The 23,586-nt window shown below is 40.4% G+C and overlaps 1 protein-coding gene across 1 annotated transcript in view; it reads right to left on the bottom strand.

The window, feature by feature from the left end:
* The window catches only part of plxna2 (plexin A2), a 182,525-nt gene extending 159,145 nt beyond the window's left edge, over positions 1 to 23,380 (bottom strand). Inside the window, exon 1 of the mRNA XM_057363340.1 lies at positions 22,933 to 23,380. The gene's annotated coding sequence lies outside the window, so the exon portion shown is untranslated. The remainder of the gene's footprint in view (positions 1 to 22,932) is intronic.
* Between the last annotated feature and the right edge of the window lie 206 nt (positions 23,381 to 23,586).

Below are 23,586 nucleotides of genomic sequence, written 5' to 3'. Positions count from 1 at the left end.
ACGGATGGATGTCGGGACAAAAAGCGCATGTTGTTTTTGAACTGGCCCAATGCAAACACGTCTAGCAGACTGCACGTACTGTAACACAGTAGTTCTCAAACTGGGGGCCGTGGCCTCTGGGGGGGCCCCGAGATGGATCCAGGGGGCCACAGATTTTGTGGCATTTTATGAAATATAGAAATTGATCATAGATTTTATGCAATCAAACATCAGAAAAATAAGACCACCAGACAAAAGAATTGATGTTTCAGCATTGTATAACCGAATAAGATTTTGTTTAAATAAAAATGTTAAATTTAAGATTATAAATCTTTATTTGGGGGGCCGCAAAGCGATGCACTCTACACAAAGGGGGCCTTACAACGAAAAAGTTTGAGAACCACTGCTGTAACATTATGATGGCGACGTCGGAAAAGATAACATGACAATCTGCCCTAAAATCTGATGCATTATATAAGAGATTCAGAGAAATGAAAGGGCACCTGTCAGAATAATCCACTCTGTATCTCTTCAAAAATTTCAAGCCCCGGCGACAGAATCCAGCGAGCTAATCGTACTGCAACTGTAAGCAGAGCCATTCAGAACTTCATCCTGATACTCCACGCACAGCGGGAGGAACAGCCAGCGCTGTAAGATGTAGACACACATATGCCAGACTGACTGATGAGCGACTGAGGCCACACGCACAAACAGACACTTGCGTTACTCTAGAAAACATCAGATGAACATCATATCACATGTCTTAAGATTGGTGTAGAGTGTCTTAAGTAGATTTCTATGATAGTCATTCTGACTTAATCCAACCTTTGCATGTTTTTATGTGTTATGTTTTAAACTTAAATAAAAAAGAAATCAAAACCATTTATTAAGCAATCTGTCTTCTTATCTTACCCTGATTTACATCTATACCCTTAAAGACCACTTCAAAAATAATTAAACATTCGCCCAGAAGCACTTTTTTATACAAATTTTTATTGTATTTTTATAATAATAATTTGTTATTTGAGCTATCAGGTGCAAATTCATTGAAAACGTCAGTTTTATGTCAACTGGCATATGTAAAGTAACCTGCAATTTTATGTTTCAAACAGAGATGGCGACATAGTTACAGATTGCAGCTTTAGTCTTTTGACCAATTCTAATCAAGTATTCCAGAAAGCCTTGTAAAGAAGCAGGATACATCACGTAAGGAATAATTGACTCCGGTCCGTTCAATTATCGAAAGTTAATGCACACCCCGAGGTGGTAATGCGGCCACGACGCGAAGCGGAGTGGCCGTTACACCTCGGGTGTGCATTAACTTTCGATAATTGAACGGACCGGAGTCAATTATTCCGCTTATACCACGGTCACAACACCACAAGACGTTGTTCTGATACCACAAGACGTTGTTACGATGTTTTATCTCAAGACATTTGTATGGTATTTGTCCCGGAATGCTCTTGCTGGTAGGACTAATTTCTTACGCATCTCATCTGAAGGCGTTGCTTGAGCTGCATATGCAGTTTTCCGAGAGCGAGAGGAAGACAGAGTGCACGTGCACACGCGTTTGCTTCACTGAGAGTGAAAAGACAAGTATCTATATTTGATTTGTTTTCGTCGTATTTAACACCCCTGTCGTATAAGAAAAGTATTAAGAGAAAAAAGTGACACGGAGGTTTCTGCGCCAGCTGCGGTTCTCGCAGTGGCATAGAAAGCTTCCTGCTGTGTGTTTTAAGTCCCGTTTACCCATTCCACAGACGAATTTAACATGTTGTTGTTGTTGTTATTTTTGTGCTTCGTGTTTTATCTTTAACCCGCTGATTGTGTCATGTAGTTTGCCGTTACCTTTGATATATGCTTTAGTTTTTCATCTGAACAGTCCTGTACAGTGCTCTCGCCATTGTTGTTCAAATGTTCATGCTGTCCATAAATATTAATAGTTATTTCTTCTCAGACAATGGAATTTGCCAGTCACTTTGTCTGTTGTTAGATACATATTCACTGGCGGACAGTAGGCTAAACTTGGCGAAGTGATATGGAACTGTAATGCGGTCAGCAGACCTGGAACACCTTCATAGGTGTGCGTTTAACTGAAAAATAATGCACACCCGTCGAACGTTCGTCAGCCAATCAGAATGAAGCATTCAACAGCCCCGTGGTATAATAAAACAATATAATACAATGATAGATAGAAAGTTAGTCATCCATAAAATAAATTCAGTTAACTGTTATATATATTATGCAATATTTACTCGACATTCACTTGAACTGTAGCCAAAATTCACTAAAAACAGAAGATCATCAGCATTAAAAGAACTGGTGGTAGATAGTTCACACAAAAACGAAAATTCTTTCATCATTTATTCATCCTCATGACTTTCTTTCTTCAGCAGAGCAAAACAAAAGAATATGTTTTAAGAGCGTTGGTACTCCAACAAACCGCTAACCAGCTCCCATTGACGTCATTTGTACAGTGATTGACATTTCTTAAAATGTCTTTTGTGCTTCATAGAAAAAGATTCATACGTGTTTTGAATGACATGAGGGTAAGTGATAACAGAATTTTATTTTTGGGTGTACTATCCCTTTAAGAACTGACTCAAGGGGAATTAACAAACTTCTGTTAATCATCTCATACAGCAGGCCCAGCTTTCACCCTACACTGATAATCTCAAAATGCCAAATATCTGCCGTTTAATCAGTCCGGCCGATATATTAGTCCCTTTCTCTCTAATGCTCAGTCCACACCAATCATGTCTACGGCCAAATGTGATAAGCAGTTTCCCAACCTCACTGCTCGTCTGCTTCACGTGAAAATCTGGAACTGAACCACTGACCTTCTATTAGCATCAGCAACTAACCAACATAATCACCCTGCTTCTAAACATAAACTACAGGAGATTTCAGTCTGAACGGATGAATATAGGTTGTTTTGAATGGCAGGTAGGCCACAGAGGGACCACAGTCTGTCTCCACCCACTTTGCTTCTCTCATTATCCTCTAATCAATCAGATGCCAATCTAATTAATTTAGGCCTGGTGACGGCCGGTAGTAAAGGGGGCCACAGTGTTCCAGGTTTAATCTGGAGCAGAAAAAGCTCAACTATTCTCTTTCATAATCCATTTCGTTAAAGTGAATCTCAGCCATACAGCTTAATAAACAATAAAGATAGCAGACGGCTTTAAAAAATATGTCATTCAGCAATAGTACAGACTGATGCAGTCTAGGAAAAAAACTTCAATGCACCTCCAAACCGTTCAAACGCACGTAGGGGTCATTAACCAAAGAACTTTATGGTCAGATCTGCAGCAGTAGATGTATTTTACGCCATCATTGTTATGAAGCTCCTGAATAAATCATGGAAATGCTGCCGAAATAACTGCTTTGGAGCCATAAATCTGTCGGTTAATTATAGTGTTATGGGGCAGTTACTGTGCATCGCTTTGCGTGCTTAGGCATGGCATGTTAGGAAGCCACATTGAAATTCTTTGCTGTCAGCGCAGGGAATGACAACTGTATGCAATGTCACGGCAGTCTATACCGACTGGATCATCCGTCACAACCTCCCCAGGCGTACAGGACATTGAGTCTGTATATATACTGTCGCTGAGCGGCATTCATTAATACGCTGGGCTGTAGAAGGCAAGCTCTCTCTATCCACTGGCCCTGCACTGGCTCTGAATCTTTTTCTGTCCATCCTGCAGCATCCAGGTGATATCAGTGTGATTTATGACGTGAGAGGTGCAGGCATGGGGATTTGCCAACTAAGCCCTAAGACAGTGACTTCTTCACCTGGAATTTCAAGGACGTTCTTAAATCGCACTAAAATAAGAAATCATGGATATGTATTTCAAATTAAGCATTTCCTACTATTAGACTTTTTCCCGTTGTTTTTCTAAACACTGCAATGCAATAAAAACAATCACCACTTAGAATAATGGAAATAATGAAAAACACACGGACACATAAGAGTGAGAATTTGGCAGGAAAATATGTTGAACTCTAAAGAAGACAGTTCTCCCAAAAAGAAAAATTCTGTCATCATTTATTCACCCTCATGTTGTAGACAGTTGGATCTAATCAAAAATCTACAAAGACTTGCTTCCCTTGCTTGAAAGAATACAGCATTCTGAGATGCACAAAAACAAACAGGATCATGTTTATGGGCGTTTTCACACCTGTGTATCGATTGCTTTGTTCCGAAACCGGGGGTTAAATCGCTACAATATTTAAATTTATTTTAGTTCGGTTCGCATTCACAAGGCAATATTTCCAAACGGACCAAACTTAGTTAATAAAAGTCACGTGCGAGTAAACTCTCATTCGATTGGTCAGAGTGCATCATGTGTATTTTTTCCGGCCGGTAACGCGAGTGATAATGAGCGTTAGCTGCGCGTTGTCATGCGTATCTCACGGCGGAGCTCAGGAAGCATAAAGGAGAAGGATGAGAGAGAACCAGGCCTGGATTTTATGTTATGTTTTATTGTGTTTGTGCGGCCGGCAGTCGACTGTGAGGGAGCTGTCAGCACTTTACTTTCGTTTTGTTGTTTGTTTATTTTATTAAAAGTTTGGTTTAACGTTCGCCGGTTCCTGCCTCCTTCCTTCCTTACTTTGAACATTGTTACAGGGAGCCATTAGCAAAACAATCCCTTTTGCGTCACGCAACTTTACATAATTACCCATCATACATTGTGATACAGTCTGGTTCGTTGGTCCGTTGGGTCGGATGGCTTTCACACATCTACCAAACCGCTCCAGAGTTCGTTTGCAATCGGGTCCAGATTGCAAACCTTGTTCAGGCGGTCTCGGAGCGATTGTTTTGGGGCGGATCCTAGCGTGATTGCCGTGTTCACATATGCCTAAACGAATCGAACCAAGAGAGAAAACGCACCAGGTTCCGAAACAAACCCTTATGTGTGAAAACACCCTAAGATTATACCCTTGTGATTTATTTGTATAAGCACTGTTGTAACCTTCACCCATTCAAATCATATTCATTCACAATTATATGTAATTGAGAGCTTCTGCTTGAAAAATACATCTGCGAAACAAGCAAACCATGCATAATAAACACAATGCTGAAATCTATATAGATCAAATTTAAGGAATTATTAGCCAGTCACGGCAGAGGAGTACAGCTGCTTGCGAACTGACAAATTTAAATGACATTATTTACTTTTCTATTCATTTGGATTTAATACACGTGCCAGCCCTCTACACACTTACTGTGTTACACTAAGTTAAGAAACTGCTGTGACTTTAGCCGTCTTCAGATATCCAAAAGTAAGTTCATGCTACTGTACAACAAATGCAATTGCAGGCAATAAGTAGGCGACTTTAAAGGGACAGTTCACCCCAAAAATTTATTTCTGTCATGAATTACTCAACCTCAGTTTGTTCCAAACCTGTATAAATTTCTTTGTTCTGATGAACACATAGAAAGACATTTTGAAAAATGTTAGCTGGGGCACCATTGACTACCATTAAAATCGTTGTCAGAGGTGCTACTATTCTACTATGGTAGTCAATGGTGCCCCAGAAATCTCAGTTGCTAACATTTATCCAAATATCTTTCTTTGTGTTAAACCAAACAAAGAAATGTGTACAGGTTTGGAACAACTTGAGGGTGAGTCATGCATGAGAGAATTTTCTTTTTTTGGGTGAACTATCCCTTTAAGGATAAAAGTTCGAAAGGCAGACAGATACCACTTTCTTCCGCCATCTCGCTCACTCTATCTTGATACACACAAAATAAGCATTAAACACATTCCAGATTCCTTTTCTCTACTTTAAGTTTACTATCTCTAGTCTACCACGCTGCGACAACTTAAAATCTTATTTAGCACACACGGGGACCATTACTTCAGTCTATTACATTAGACAAAGCCAAAGTCTTTCCAAAGCAGCATTTCTCTCTTCCTGTCTTTCTCTGCCACACTTCCTCCGTTCACAGTTTCAGACAACAAGAGCTATTATTCCACCAACAGCAATAAAAACAGACCGAATCGAATTGGCGGTTTGTTATAGAGCCTATATAGTGGCAATAATGGAATAACACTCTCTGAATTAGCTACTGAGAACTTACACAGAAGCGCTGAGAGCATCTCGTGGGGGCTTTTCTATTTAAAACAGAGGATCTTCCCTATCATTACCTTGGATCTGAGGAAGGACTCTATCCGAGCAGCATCTAAAACACAACAACTTTTAGAAGTTCAGCAATACAGAAAAAGAAGCGCGTAGTTCATATACAAAATAGAAAATTTTGTTAAGCTTTAGTTAAGACTTTAATGCCAAACAGGCTAATGTGAATGTTCACTGCCTTTGCAAAGTGCACTACCTACGTATAAATATATATTGGCAGGCCAATATACAAAGTAAAAATATATACAATTTTATATATCTCATGTCTCAAGTCATTTGCATACCACCTATCGGTACAGTACATGTCCCACAGTTTGAGATCCACTGCTTTAAATATATCTGCTTTTCCTCGTTCCTCTTGGCCTTCAGACAGACACTCTTTTATAAGAGTACACCGTGAAACCCGGCCTGACGTGATCTCTTTTAGGTCGGCTGGAAAGACGGACGCGCTGCTGATCAGAATGAATTCATTCAGGTTGTCCTTTGGTGACCGAGGACAGCTATGCCAGGCTGAATCTTACATGCGTATGAATAAATGAAAGCAATTAGTGGATTGGTAAATTATGAAATAGGGACAAAAGTGGGTCAAAACCCACCGGACTAGAAGTAAAAGGTTGGTCACATAAACATCAGGTGATTACATCTGATGGCTTTTGTTATCTATTTATAGAGAGTCTTTTGCAAAAGTCACATGCATTATGGTATGTAATTAACATCTGCTCGCCCTCATTTACATATCAACACCTATGCAGTATTAAATCATTTCAAGGGGGAGCGGTTACTTATTTCACATATAAATAGTATAGCCAATCATAACTAGGTGCATTTACAGGTAGGTGTCTAAAAAGTACAGTAGCAACCAATTAATTCAAAGCATCAGGGTGATGATGTAAAAGAGCCATGTAAAACTACAGTATTAGATATTATTATGACTAAGACTATAATGGTAAATTTTAAATGCTACCAAACTGTAAAATATTGGTAAACAAGATTGGATTTCCTTTATGCATGACAGAGGTGTTCACAATTATCTATAGAAGTTGTTGGCTGTGAGCTGGGGTCTGCAGCCAGTAGCCTCAAGAGTTATTTTACATCTTCCGGTCTGAGAGAATTGGATAGGTCAATAATACTTTGAGCATGTAGAAGTGCCAACTTTATCATCCTGAACCCTGTCAGACATGGTTTCCAGCCAGCGGAAATGCTGAGTCACTGCTCTCTAGACTAGAGTTTAACGCCCACAGGAAGAAGCATGAAGTGGAAAATAAGACGCCTTCTTCAAGTGTGGCATCATGTGACCCAAACTCCTGACGAGGTCACTTCCTTTTAGAGGTGTAGCAAGATCCATGTAATGCTGTACATCTTCAAAATGAATTGACAATTTATAAGCTACATAAAACAACATTTAAAGTGATAGTTATTGAAAATTATATCATCATTTACACGCCCTCTTGTCATTTCAAACCTTCATGACTTTCTTTCTTCCGCAGAACACAAAAGAAGATATTTGGAACAAAGTTGGTAACCGAACAACACTGGACCCCATTTAATTCAATTGTATGGACACAAAACCAATGTGAATTGGTGCCAGTTAACAACATTTTTTTAAATGTATTCTTTTGTGTTGTGTGGAAGAAAGAATGTCATAAAGGTTTGAAGTGACAAGAGGAGAGTAAATAATGACAGAATGTTCATTTTTGGGTGAACTATCCCTTTAATATGCCAATGAATCTAATGCGACAAAATCATGGAAAACAGAAGAATTTAAGAAACATATGCTAATACGCCCTTTTCACATGACGTCACGCATCTTCCGTTCTGCCGCGAAGCAGTGTATCATTACTTCCACTAGCACTCCAGTTCATAAGGTGGCGGTAATGCACCTATAAGCTGATTTGCCAACTGCCAGTAAAACTCAAGAAGAAGAAGTTACTTCCGCTAGCGCCTCAGAACGGAGTTTACCAAGTGGCTTGCACATCTGCCACAAATACGTCTAGATGATGTACAACGTCTTGCAGACAAATTTTCGCAAGAGAAAGGATACAAATTCTTCATTGAACAGTACCTGTTTGATTATGAAGGTAAGTGTTTTGTTTTCTTTTTGTGTTAGCGAAGGTGCTAGGATAAGTACTTCAATACGTGTTCTGTCAGTTTTTTTATCACTGTTGTTAAATTCCAGCGCGATGGCAAAACGGAAGTGCTTCTTCTTCTTCTTCTTCTTGTTTGTTGCAAGACGGATGTTATGATACACTGCTTTGCAAAAAGGCTGAAGTTAAGTGACGTCATTGTGAAAAGGGCGTATAATGTCATTGGATTTTAGCAGAGTTACTCAGAAAAGCCATAAGAAAAGTTACAAATGAAATCTTAATTGTTTCTTTTATGCAATAATGACATTAAGGAGATCTTAGAGAGACTTCCCTCAAACATTTCTCATCAAAATCTTCCTAAACCAAACCACGTGCTTTCCACATTTATTTTATAGCTAAGCACTCTTTGTTTCTGTATGTCAACATTTGGCTGACTTGTATATACTTGTATTTCTAATAAGCAATTTTGGCAGAAACATCTAAAAGAAAAGTTTGATCATTCCTATACATCTCCTAAATTACAAAAGACCAACATCTCAAGGAAAAATCTAACGGTGGAGGATAGTGAATGTCACACTGACCTACAACAACAGATGAAGAATTTTGTGTCTGCATACTAACACCAAAGCACTGCATTATTCACTGAGGCATGGGGCAGGTGTGAGAGGCCGAGCCTTATAACAAACACACCAGATGAAACATGAATAGCCACGCTGCTGAACAATAGAACAGAAGAAGCCAGTATAGACGCCCAAAGAGCAGAGATGCTAAAAGGCTGAAGCCGTGGGACTTTGATTTCATGCCCTTGGATTCAAAAGCACTGCCCATCACACTAAGTGCCAAAAACTAGTTTACTGGCTTCCATCTCGAACTCTCTTTCATCCTTTATTAGCAATTCCTCTTTTCTAGCTCCTCTTTCTCCGTGAGCATCTTGGCAGGGTAGTGGAAGTCCAAGGATTGGGGGCTGGGAGGTGTCAGGTAGGGTTGGAAACATATGTACTGCCTGTGGCGCCATATCCATTTTGACCATCAAAGATGGTATGGGGAGAGTGTGACCTTGACAAAGACTGTGAGTATATACAGTAGAAGCCCAGGAATATGCTGTGTTGCAGATCTTGCACTTTATATTTTACATTACATTACATTTACATATATTCATTTGGCAGACGCTTTTGGAAGACGCTCCAAAGCGACTTACAAGCATGGAGAGCATTTAACATTTTGTCAACACGCTAAACAGTTTCGTTAGTTTACAAGGCCATGCTATTAGGAGGATTAAAGCTGGAGTAAGCAAGGGAGAGAATTAACAGGTTTTTTTTAGACACAAGACATAGACAGTTATTGGTTAGTCAAATGAATGCGGAACAGGTATGTTCTGAATTGTTTTTTGAAAGTGGTGAAGGATGCTGCAGTTCGGGTGGAGACTGGCAGTTCATTCCACCACAGGGGAACCGAATGATTAAAGGTTTTAGCAAGCGATTTGGTGCCTTGCTGTGATGGAACAACCAGGTGTCGCTCATTTTAAGACCGAAGATGAAGGGAGGGGATGTAGACCTGGAGCAGTGAGTTAAGGTAAAGGGGCGAAATTTGCCGTTACATTTACTGTTTATTTTAATGAGCATCACTATTGCTGTTGCTTATACTTGTGTGAGATGACTTACATGCAGAAATGTAATACCATTTGTGTAGATATCTAAAACTGTTTGTGCTCAAATCACATTTTTCAAAGCATTTTACTTTTCTAGGTATTCAGACTAATAATGTTCATTGATGAAGCAGGACCTTGAAATGATTGCCCCGTAAACAATTACTAAGTAACCACCCTAGCAACCACCTAGCAAAGCCTTAGTAACTGCCCGACCAACCACCTAGCAAGCCTTAGCAACAGCCTAGCAAAGCCTTGGTAACCACCCAGCAAGCATTAGCAACAGCCTAGCAAAGCCTTAGCAACCGCCCAAGCAACCACCTACCTACAGTAGCAAAGCCTTAGCAACCACCCTAGCGACCACTTAGAAATGCTTTAGCAACCAGAATATCATATAAAAACCATATGGTAACATAATAAAAACTATTTAAGCAACCTTGTTGCAACGTCTTTGCAACCACTTACAATTGTTAAGCATCAATCACTTTTTTAATCAGAAAATTGTATGTCATCTTTTATTGACATATTAAATAGAGTATTTTCTTGGACTTTCTCAGAAAGAAAACACTACGATAACCTCACATTCTCATACTCCAACTATTTTAAATAGAGAAATGCATTTTAATTGAACATACATACTGATATCATCACATGCCTATAACCAGCGCACATCAGCAGAGAGAATTAAAATTCAGAGCAGGGATTTACTAAACCCAGCCCAACATGTGAACTGCATAGTAATGAAATAATACTACTGACTTACTAGACCATATGCAGCACATAGATCCTTTGGGACTAGCGTTGAGGTGACAGTCTCAGGCCCATGCTGTTCGTTCAGGAACGATCCGTATTGGTCATGGTCTCAACCTGAATGGTCAAAGCCATTTAAACATTTTTTCACTCTGTGCCTCTGACTCTTTCCGAGCAGATTTGGAAAACAGATGAAAGGGTGTTTTTCCTTCTCTCTCGAATGCAACAGACGCTCCTTGGGCATTAAGTTTGATCAAAGACTAATTTGTGTGTGAATGATGATTCAAATTAGCATCTGTTTCAGCTGGGCAACCGAGAGAGAGGCTGGACCCGAAGCTATTTGAAAAATAAGAGAAAAAGAGAAGAAATGGAAGGAAAAAGAGAGAAAAGAAACCAGCACATTTGTGGATTTGTAATGTTTTGTAACAGGCAATTCTGGTAAGACTAGCTGGGTCCAAAAACTGTTGAGATCCAACCACTTTTCCACAGGAATAAAAAACATTATTCACAAATGAATAATAACCCATACCATCTGGCTCCCAGGTGAATCACAACATGACAAACGTTGATTCATGGCAAAAATATATTTAGAAAAAACACTATAATGGTAAACTTTGTTCTTGTAATAGAATTCTTATGAATATTCATCATATTGCAAATGCTACGTTTTCATGTAAAAGTTGTTTTTTTAAATCATGATGAGTACTTTAGAACTTCAACCGAAATATAGAAGGCAACCTAAAGGGATAATCAAAATAAATATTCTGTCATCATCATTTATGATTCTTTATTCTGTGGAACGCGAAAGATATTTTGAGAAATATCTCAGTGTTCTGTCTCCATACAGTGGAAGTCAATGGGGGCCAGTGTTGTTTGGTTCTTCAAAATATCTTCTTTTGTGTTCTATCGAAGAAACATCATAAGGGTTTGGAATGACATAAGGGGTAGAAAATGATAAAATAATTTTCCTTGTGGGGTGAACTATCCCTTTAATCTAAGACATCCTTATAAAGCAAAAGGCAAACCGACTTGTAAATCTATGGCTTACTTCTTAGTCATCAGCAAACGCATCAATTGCATAAAGTCGGAACTTCTCTCTTGGCATCTGGCTTTTGATGTGCAGTGGAGGATGGAGGTTGAAAAGTACACTGTGTTTATAATCACATCATGCCAGACAGAAAAGGTGAGTATGTGCATGAGCAATGCACTCAACGTCAAAATCCGACAAACGTGTGCATAATCACTAAGGCCGTGAAGTAAAATCACTGATCCTTGCTTATTTTTTAACCTTATAGTTGAGGTGAATCATAAATTCCTGTTACTACAAGACAAGCGTTAAACATGCCTGGGTTTCTAAACAGGCTCCTGTCCAAATAGGGTGACTTATCCTGCTTGACCTTAGCATGGCGCTATGCCAGCCGCCCTCTTTGACGGCCACGTGAAACTGTATGCCACTTCTTCCGTACTGTGAGAACGGTCACTCCAATGCTGTGCCCTGTCCATCAAACTTCCCCTGAGCGCCACTGCTATAATGGCTACTTCCTTTTTGCTCCCTTCCTCTTCCTGTCTGACTCACTTTCACAAGGAACAATCAAGGAGACCTTATTCACATTCCTTTTTTCTTTCTTCCTGTTTCGAGTCATATTCTATGCTGCCTGCGAACGCTGTCAGTCACACAGTTCCCAGTGACTTGGAAGGCGACTAAAACACAGCAAACAGGAATCTTCAGCATCACGTTACCAGCCGGAGGAATTTGTCTGAGATATTTTGAGATGATGTCACTGTAAGCACAAAGACTTTGACTGACGCTCTTGACAAAAGTCATAAACACGTTCATTAGGATGAAAAACAGAGAAGAAGGGTGAACATTAAAGGGGTCATATGGCACGAATACGTGTTTTTCTGTGTCTTTGGAGTGTTATAAGTTGCCCATGCATGTATTAGACACGTAAAATTGCAAAAATTAAAGTGTCGGAACAAAAGATGCATTCTATCTAAAAGCGAATGCTCACCCAGACCTGCCTGAAACGCCTCGTGTAACCACACCCCCACAAATCTACGTCAGTTCGTGGTATGATTGAACAAAGACCGGCCAAATGTAAGTAAGATGGGCGTACCTGTCAGTACAATTGCTTTGGAACCTGATGTTCCAAATATGGTAAGAGGCGTTACATTTCCGTCACAAGCTTGCAGTATTCGACCAATCACTACACACTGGTTAACTGGCCAATCATAGCACACCTCGCTTTTCAGAGCGATGAGCTTTGTAAAAAATCCATGCGTTTCAGAGAGGCGGGGCAAAGAGGAGATACAAACATGCACGGTATGTGGAAAATACAGCATTTTTGAACCTTAAATCGTGTATACACAATCTAAAACAAACGATAATATTTGTTTTAGCTGTGTCATAAGACCCCTTTAAAGGGATATTTCACGTCATAATTTACTCACACTCAAGTTGTTCCAAATCTGTATAAATTTCATTGTTTGGTTGAACACAAAGAAAGATATTTGGAAGAATGTTAGCAACTGAGATTTCTGGGGCACCTTTGACTACCATAGTAGAAAAACAATATTATATATTTTTTTGCTCTGTTGAACACAAAAGAAGATATTTTGAAGAATTCAGGAAAACCATTATATTTTTGTCTATGGTAGTCAATGGTGCTCCAGAAATCTCAGTTGCTAACATTTTCCTAAATATCTTTCTTTGTGTTCAACAGAACAAAGGAATTCATACAGGTTTGGAACAACTTGAGGTTGAGTAAATGATTACAGATATTCCATTTTTGAGTGAACTATCCCTGTAAATGACAGATTTGTGACAAGAGAAAACTGATAGGCTGTGTCCCACAGTATGTCAGACACAGGAAGCATCAGAAATCTCTACATTTATTTATTTCATCCACATATCCGACGTGCAACAGCTATGACGGACACCAACACAATCTGAAGTCAGCACTGGATTCTGTTCAAACAGCGTTACGGGAGAAAAACAACAAGAAGATCGGAGCTGATAGCAGGTCACGGTATACTGATGGGGTCGTTGGATGGAGTTACGGACGCAATTTATGCTACGTCCTGAGGTGTTGCTCCACGGACCTTATCTGAGTAAAGATCTTTTATTATTCTGCTGTGTGAGAGAGAGAGTAAAGCAGAGCAGCCACATGATTTGAAATGTATTGACTCTGCGTGGAGAGCCTGAGGCCGGTTGGACGGCCGTGCCTGCACACTTAGACACCTCAGCTTTTGTTCTACTAATACCTACTTTTCATCCCACCCTTGAAAAACAGAGAGGACAGGCAACCACAAACAGCAACAAGGGGACAGGTGTGCGTGTGTCTCTCTGGTCATTAATGCAGACGCACTGGGCATCTGCCAAAGTCCTCCAAAGTCACTGGGTGATGCACGAACCAGGCTTGACAGGAGAGGGCACGTTCCTATCCGCACTGCAGTACCTACATACACAAACATGCATAACCCCACCCACGTACACCGCACACAACTGTTTTCTTACAGCCCCAAACTCATACGTCCTACATCCCGTTGAGCAAACAAAAAGAAGAACAGAGGAACCTGGGGAGGGGACAGCATTTGGGAGGGGTGGAAAGCTGTCTGCTACAATCTGTTAATTGTCAGGCAGTTGAAATGAGTAAACAAACAATATAACGTGAATTAATTTTTAATTCAGATTTCAGGTCTGCTTTCCAGCACACTCTACAAAATTCTTCAACAAAGCCTAAGACTGACAGATTCGCTCTGGTGCGCGATAGCGCAAAGATATTGAAATATTTATCGCCCGCAGGAACAACAGTGTGTGTTACATAACGGGTGCATTTCCAAAACAACCGATGTGGGGCCAATAGACCGAGCGGATGAGGTGGGTGGTTTAGCAAGATTCACCTCTGAACTTTTGCTCGTGGCAAACGGCATCGTCTTAAATTTAGCTGACGGTTAGAATCTTAATTCGTGAACAGCTAAAATGCCTCGGGTCTGATCCACAAAGCTAATAAACATTTCAACCTAAAGCCTCCAGAGCTTTTGGTAATGAGAATGTTTTTGGAACTCTTAGAAAAGTCGCTTACGGTCCAAACGAAATGCCATTCACAACCAATTTTAATTCTGTATTTTTTCTGAGAGAAACAAAGTTACACATCAAAAATACTTCATGCTTAAACACATCTGAGACGTCAATGCAACAAGAGATGTGCATTAAAATGAGGTCAAAAGTTGACAAAAATGACTAAACAAAGGCTAGTAAACAGCAAGCTAACTTATGATAAGCTTATTCAACACAGTCTCAAATTGGGAATTCGTGACATTTTCACAAACTGTAATCTATTAATTCATGGACACAAATTTTCCCCTTTTTTCATGTCACCCAGCACGACTTTCAATCTAAAGTATTTTAATATGCGGTATCTTTTATATGTATTAATATATATCAACGAAATCTGATGTGAACTATACCTATTTTACAAGGTGGCTCATTTGTGTGAATTCCTATTTCCTATGATCTCGTTCATATGTTTTGTAATGATTTCAATTTGCCCCTATAAGGTTAGGTTTAGGGGCGAGGTAAGAGTAGCCATTTATCGTTGCTTTGCCACTTCGTGAAACGCACATTTTTAGCTAAATTAGCCTTTGCGGCAAGCTTCTTTTGATATCAGGTTATAAATATATAATTGTACATACATATGCGATCAGTGTATTAAAAGTCATGCTGAGTGACACAAAAAATATGGGAAATTCATGTCCGTAAACACGAATCAATAGATTTCAAATTTCGTGCCCGTGCCACAAACTGCCTTGAGACTTGGCTTATTTTATGAGAAATCCAAATACTGTATGAACTGCTAATAAAAACTGACCTAAGATCAGTGTAAAAGCACGGTGCTGAATAAACCCCCATTACATCACAGTGAGACAAAGTGTCACAGATTTCACGCATTTACTGCTTGTGTGGCAGGCATTAGACAATATTACCCATAATCCTACACTGCCACAGATGCAGACGTTTTCTCTCTCTCTCTCTCTCTCTCTCTCTCTCCCCACCCCCCATCGTCAGGCAGTAGCTTCAGCCCAGTCATATTTAATCAACATCTCGAAGGACAACACAGGGATCTGCCGTTCGCCGTTCAGAGTCTCTGTACTGTCACTCTCGGGATAATTGTCTTAGATACCCTAATTCGCCAGTCACGTCTCTAAAACGATGAAGAAAAAGCGTGGCTGACCTACATTGCTGATGATCTGTGAATTATACATAATGTCATCATTTGATTATTTATTTCCTGTGGTGTAATTCAAGAGCCGAACGCTTACGTTGACAATTTACAAATGCAAACACAGAAAGCTGAAGGTAGATGATGATGTTGTGGTTTGACACTGCAGGCGTAATTGTATGACATATCTGTTGCGGTGTTTTTTAAAGACATATTTTACGGTAATCTCTAATATCAGTTATGATGCGCATGCTACTAATTTTTACAAGCATTGTGTTTATAACGTAAACAAATATTTGATGGAAAAGCCAGAGAAAACAGCAGTTGTTCGTTGTTCTTGTGATTCTGGACAGATCTTAACATGCTCAAACAATCAAGTTCGCCAAAAGGTCAGATTTGAGGTCTAATCAATACTTAGAATATCAAGTGACCTTGATGTTTTGAAATGACTCGATATTTTCTAGTTTCATTGTTACTATCAGCCTTGAAGGACACGCTAATAAATGACAAGATAGATAATTGCTTTTTATTGGAAACACCACTAGAAAGCAAAGCATTAGTGGCCAAAAGTGATGCCCAAGCAGCCCAACATTGGAGAACTGACATCTTCATTGTATGATATGCTGTACTTTTGCCTTTTCTGCCAAATAATTTTGTCTTATAAATAAAAAACAAGTGTGGTGTTTTCTCCACTTTTGTACGATAAAGCTAATATTTTTATGGTTCAATCTAACATGAGGAGCCATTAAAATCAAATATTTTAAAAATATGCCCACCTGGACAAAATCAAATGTGCTTGGTATCCAAAGTCAAGTCGAAGCCAAAGTAAAGATTCCAAGAAGGACACAGAGCACCATGGAGGACTTAAGATGTCTACATCCAGAATACCGAGACTCTCCTCCTGCATGACCCGCTGTTCCCATTCTAAGTACAGCTACTTTTTGTTTCCAAAGGAGCGTGTCCAAAACTCCTGGCATCAGCGAGTCTTTGTCCAAAGAAGGGATGCAGGTACCAAGATAGCATGTCATGTTTCTAACTCTGCAACTTTCATCAACTCTGAGTATGTTAGGTATGTGCTGTGGAAAGTGTTTATCTTCTCACCCTCTTCTAAACCATCTCTTTCTCTCTTCTGTGGAGCCCTCTTTGCTATCAGCTTCAGGGATGAATTTGGAAGTCTTATCAGAGCTCTTTTCCCAGCTGAGGCAGGGAGGATGTGTTGAGGCGTCTGCCTCCTGACAGGAAAGAGGACCTATCTTTGCTGATAAGGCCATGGCTGACTTGTAACAAATTGTAACAAAGCGGACCGAATGGATGCAGGTGGTTACACGTAGGCGTGCATGCATAAGCCTGCAGCCAAAATCCCAGTCTGGAAAAAGGAGGTTAAAAGCAATTACAGTACCACAACAAAGAAATGATTCCCAGCCAGCGTACAAGCGAGGAGTCGTGTAAGGTGTGATCTGAATTAAGCAAACATTCAGAAAGAACAACAAAGATTCAAAAAGGTTTACATTTTTTAACAACTCTGAATAACTTACTGACTTATAAAAGTCTGACAAGTCATAGAGTACCCACAAAAATATAACTAATTATTAGTACTAGTACTATATATAGAACTCCTATAAATTTAGCGCTAGCATATCTGTGACGGTGTCTTGACTAAGGGTTTAGCAAACACAATGTGAGCGGGTGAAAAATCATTAGTGGTTTGTGGAAACACAAAAGGCTTGCGTAAGCGTTCCATGCCTCATAGACGGCGTGTAGAAAAATGAGCATTTCCTTGGATTTAACACACGGACTTGATGTTGACGTACAGCCAGCCTAAAGTTCACCGACAAACAAACAGGCGATGCCTATTATTAAGACGCACAACGTCCGTATATTATTACTGCTATCAGCAGAACTGGTATTCTTTACATACTGTGAAATATAGTATGCCATTTAGAGGAAAGGATTACATACGGCGAGAATTACAGAGCAGCACCTCAATGCGTATGAGACCTGTTGTGCATAAGCCGCTAATGTGCTTCGAGCTCAAGACAGATTGAGCCGTTGAAGAATGGCTGAGGGATTCTGTCCTATAGAAGTGTGTCATGAAGGCAATTCCATTAACATCTTAATAAAAGCGGCTCGGGCCCCAGAGAGCCTTGAGGCTTTGACTAGCGCTTTCAGTCAATGGCATGAGATGAAACAGTAGGGCCGCGCGGCGCAGGAACTTTGCGGTGGCGTTTTTTTAGAGACCCTTACTCTTCCCAAAGGACAGGCCTGTGAGTTTGTATGCTCTCCATCATGGTCCACTAGCTCTATTCGCTCTACTGTTTTCATTTACTGTCCTTATTCCCATCTGCTGGGTCGAAGACCTAAACAAAAGCTTTTGTTTTGGCAAGCTGGCGACGGCTGTAAGGGGAGTGCTGGGTTTAACTGCAGTGGACTCTTATGACTGGGCACATGGCAACATGTGTTGGCGCCTCTGTGATTCTTTTTCTTACCCTCTCTCCCTTTTTTGCTCGCTCTCTCTCTCGCACCCACTTTACACACAAACTCTTTCTCCGTCACTCAGCCACTTTCTTTACTTCTGAATGGCCAAACTCTCAAGAGGCAAAGCTCCATCAAGACCAGCTCGTACAGACAAAACTAAACGGTAAACCTTTGACAGACATGGCCCACGAATGCAACGACAGCAAACCCAAACAGCTGAATTAGCTCCCAGGCAGACATGCTACGAAAAACCAAACCGTCACAAAAGTTTAAACATCGGATAAAAGAAGCAGAGGAGACGCATGATGCAAGTCTACAGATTGATTTTGACTTTTTGTTTTGAGTTGTTCATGCTAATGCAGCACTGTCACATTGTTGAAAAACAGTGTTCGCTACTGAGAGAAATACAAGCAATTAAAATGACAAAATACAGAATAGAGACGCATTTTGATTTTGTAAACCTAACTCTGGTTTAGCTGCAGTGTATGGGAACGTTAGCTTCATTTAAAACACACAAAGCAGCACAGAGGAACATTCTGTTGGTCAGATGTTGATCATACATAACTCATGAGACTTATTAGAGTTATTTAGCTGCACCAGATGTTTCCTCTAAAACCTATAAAATGTCACAAACAAACAAAAATGCTGACATGCAGTTATAGTACAAGGCTATAAAAGTAAAGCAAATAGATGCAAAATATTATATCATCATATTAAAATCTCTTTTGGTATTTTAAGACATTAAAGGGATAGTTCACCCAAAATTGAAAATTCTGTCATTATTTACTCTTGTCATTTCAAACCTGTTTGGCTTTCTTCTGCAGAAGATATTTTGAAGAATGATGGTATAACCGAACAACGGCAGTACCCATTTACTTTTATTGTATGGATACAAAACCAATACCAAAGTCAATGGGTATCGGCGTTGTATGGTCACCAACATTCTTCAAAATATCTTCTTTTGTGTTTTGCAGAAAGTCATACAAGTTTGAAATGACAAGAGGGAGAGTAAATAATGACAGAATTCTCATTTTTGGGTGAACTAGCCCCTTTAAAATCTCTTCTGCAACTCTGAATGAGAAAAATATAAAAGGCATCGGACAAAAGTCTTTAATCACACTGAATCTAAGAGAATAAAAAATATAACATTTTTGTTGCTATGGGAGAACGCTCCTATCATACTCTACAGTCGGATCACACAAACAACAGATCTAACAGACAATAGTGTGATTCAATTGCTACAAATGAAATGCTGTATACAAACATTAACAGTATAGGACTCAACATTCTCAGTCTGACCAACACCCGCCTGTGATTGGCTGAAGCTATAAATTCATCCACACCCACAATTCTCCGTGACCAATCTGGACACCGGCCCCTTCCAACCGTGAGTCTGTCCACCAACTGTTCAAGGGTAATTAGCTGCGGCACGCAACACAGGTCTAATTACAGAGTAGAGAACGCCGGGTCACTAGCAACTGCATGTCTAATCCACAAACACCGAAGACAAATTATCACGCCACGTTGTTTACAACCTTTCTCCACAGATAACGATGTACGGATATAGACAAAGATGTTAATGTGCCATCTTACTCCCTATTGGTCAGACTGGGGCATTACCTTATGTAAACCACAAACTGGTTGCACGGTAAATAAACGTCCCTTGATACCCAGCTTTCAAGTTTGCCTTGATCAATGTCACAGTGTAATTTTTATCGCCACCACATCTGGCTTCACTTGGATGCACTCGGCTGTAAGCACGTGCTAACACAGACAGGCACGGTAGAGACGCTTTTTCCGTGAGAGAGCAAAGCATGAAGGGTCGAGAGTGATTGCGATCTTTGCTGTGACAGCTGGACGGCACACAACACTAAATAAATAGCCGAGCAAAAGCCGCGAGAATGCAAGATCAATGCGTTAAAACAAACAAATATAGGATACACACATATTTATGAGGCATAGAGGAACGAGATGAACTCACTGTACGTTGGTTCATCCTCCAGGGTGTGTGTGTGTGTCTATCTATCTGAGTAAGCATTTAGGGGACGGTGGAATTCCTTGCAAACACAGCTCACCGAATGCATTTGTAATGTTCACTCATTAAGAAATAGGTCAAGGATTCCGCCTGCATGCGCCGCGACTTGTCAAAACCTCTTAAGCTAAATAGGGGCAATGCCACGATGAGAATGTAGCAGAGCACAGAATGGACGTTTATGGAGGTGTAGTGCGTACGCTGCAGTGCCCAGCGTGCAACTAAAACAATTATTGAAAATTGTGCTTTGAATGAACACATCAATAGGTGGCGTTATTGAGCAACGTGGATGTGCGTGGTCAGCTGAGGTTACTCGGGGGACCGGTTGGGATCTTCATTCAATGTTCATTTAGATGTTTAGCTGCCTCAGCGGTTGAAGCCACACGGAGAAGAACTGGCTCTTCAGCAAACAGGAAAATGGTAGATGACTGATCAGATAGAAAATACTTTAATACCTTTATACCGCTGTGCTTCTCTTCGTAAAAAGACAGATAAGGTAATCTGACCGAGCCAAGATACAACCACGTACCCAAATTGGCCTTTAAACTAACACACTCAAGCATGCATTTAACTGGGGCAAGCAAGATAAGCACTCAGCATGGGTCTCTTGTGGCTACCCTATTGAGAGTCGACCCTCAGCATCCCCTCAAATGTATACATCGGAGAGCCAATAGCTGAAGACAAAACAACAAACCCCTCTTTAAGAACATAATACCCTCCCGTTACCCTTCAGGAAGCGTTTAATGCACCTGACTGACACAATCAAATCAATAGCACGGGACCCCGAGTAAAAGTGCTGCAGGCTTTTTCATAAACCGTCCAAACATGCAAACCTAGAAGAGCTGAGAAAGTTCACACTGTGAAGCAAGGAAAAGACAGACACGGTTTCACTTTATGATTCAAATCAAACCGCATGGAGTCGGGGTGGTGAGGGAATGTATATAGAGAACACGTAAAGACGATGGGTAGAGACTTGTCTTCTAGGCTTTGTGTACTTTAACCTTATTGATTAAGAGCCTGTGATCTGGAGATGCTCTACAGCTTTCCATGTCTCTGAGCGACTCTTCAAAGAGAACCGGCTACAAAGAGTGAGAGGGTTACCTCATACAGAACGCATTCAGACTCTAGCCTTGCAGAAGTTTAAACTGTTATAATGCTTGCATACATAGTTCTGGGATCTGGGGTTACATTTGTCAGACAAATCTCAATGGAACTATTTTAAGATGGAAAACTTTTGTATTATATGCAGATGCTAAAAACTATTTAACAAGTGGCTAAACATAACGTGAAATATTTGAGCGAAGTATTTTACGAATTGTTAGGAGTTTGTTCTCTAGTTCAAATCACGCTAAACGTCGTCCTCATGTTTCCTCAATTTTTATCTCACCACACGGTTTCTTCTCCAGTGTGAAACAAAGCTTGAATCTAATTTCCCTCGAAACTGGGTTAATTTGCTCATCGTTCACCAGCACTGGGCACTTTCACTTCTTGAATGAGAGTCGTTTCCATCCCGCCGACCTGCCGTCTCAGGTCAAGCCGCTGTTTCGCTTTAAGACGGAGATAAAAAGCGACGATGAGTAGAGGTCACGCTTTAGATGAATTCACCTCACAGAAAGCGCCATTTGATTGTGTTAGTCAGACCGATTAATATCATTCCCGTCCCTTCATAGCAGATGCCAGCGATTCTCATGCAAATGCCGGCCGATATTCTACTCAAAGAAACATTTATTTTCTTTAGTGCCGATGTCAGAGCTGTGCGCGCGAGGAAAATGAAGATTTGCGAGTGCATCTGGTGTGGAGTTTGAGGTAGGAGTTTAAAATACGACCAGCCGGCAAAATGTATCAGCTTCACATTCTAAACGTGTATCAATTTCTTTGACAGCTTCCCGCGAAACATCTGTCGAGGTTATAGTTGTACTGTACATCACGGAGGTCAATGTCTATTTATAGGACAGAGAGGTGAATGATTTCTGAAGCGTAGGTTTTACAGCAGACAATGACAGCGGGTTAGACGCAAGGTGTGTGAGAGGTAAGAGCAATTAACTTTAAGTGTAAATTAGCATCAATAAAATAAAGTTTAATGTTGTGGAAGCGCATAAAATCCGATGTGCCTATATGACAGATATGCCTTGTGACCAAACAGTCCTACCATTGCCGCTACAAGAGACCATCGCAAGAAATGTCCATTTCTAAACCGGTTTGGAGGACAAAATCCAAATTACGTTAAATAGCCACACGGAGGTTGAAAAGACAGGGCACCGTTATTATCAATAACGGCTTGCATAATAAATTAGATAAAAAGTTGAAGCATTGCAACAGTGCGGTTATTCTATGCTTGAAGTAGGCTAGACATTGGCATCGCCAGCATCAGCAACGCACACTGCCATAAAATGCATCAAATTAAATCATGCTATCCCAATTAAATTGCTCGCACACTACAACTTCTTGCGTTTATCCCAACTGAATTAGTAGCCAATGCATTATTAGATTTCTCTGCTTTCCTCTAACAGTGCACGAAACACATTAGTATTCTTAGCCACATCTCGCACGTAAAGCACCTCTAGGCTGAAATGCATTCGCGAAACACGTTTCTCCACTCACCTATAATCCAAGAGAAAACAGAAGAGGATATTAAAATGCTCTAATAAAGCAGTTCTGTGAAGATGCTGCGTTCAGCTCAGTTTGTATGGATAGATCCACATCGGAATGAATGCTGCGGAGTCGTCCTTGTAAGCTTCAAGATAGTATCTACAATAATTTCTCACAATTCCTCTCAGGGTGCATGCGAGACGACGAATGACGCTCGGTAACTGATCTATGCAGCAAAATCAACGCTTCATCTATCCACGCCGTCCGCTCGGGAAGATGGTCATTCACGAGCGCGTATGCCAAGCGCATGGCACATTCCCTCGGTCCCGTGACACTGACAGCGGCTTGACATCACGCCTTTTCGTCAGTAGTTCCGTTATACCGATCATGCACGCGTTCGTTGCTCTTCACCGAAGGTTTTACGCTAGACTGGCACGCTCAATGGAGCCCAGCAGCGGTACAGTACCACCGCGTTTAAACCCAGCCCCCTGTGTTAGCACCGGCTTTATTTGCATGTCGCATGTTTTAACCATTTCATGTAGGCTACTGAACACTGGTCACTTGAAATACACATCTGAGGTGATTAGAAATCAAACACAGCAGGTGATGGTATAATTGCGCAATATTTAACTGAATACATCTGTACACTGTATGTGCATGTCTTCG

This window comes from Triplophysa rosa, linkage group LG21 (assembly GCF_024868665.1).
Source record: "Triplophysa rosa linkage group LG21, Trosa_1v2, whole genome shotgun sequence".
In the NCBI taxonomy this organism is placed as follows: domain Eukaryota; kingdom Metazoa; phylum Chordata; class Actinopteri; order Cypriniformes; family Nemacheilidae; genus Triplophysa; species Triplophysa rosa.
The sequence above is the reverse complement of the archived record's forward strand: the minus strand, read 5'-3'. Positions and strand labels throughout refer to the sequence as shown.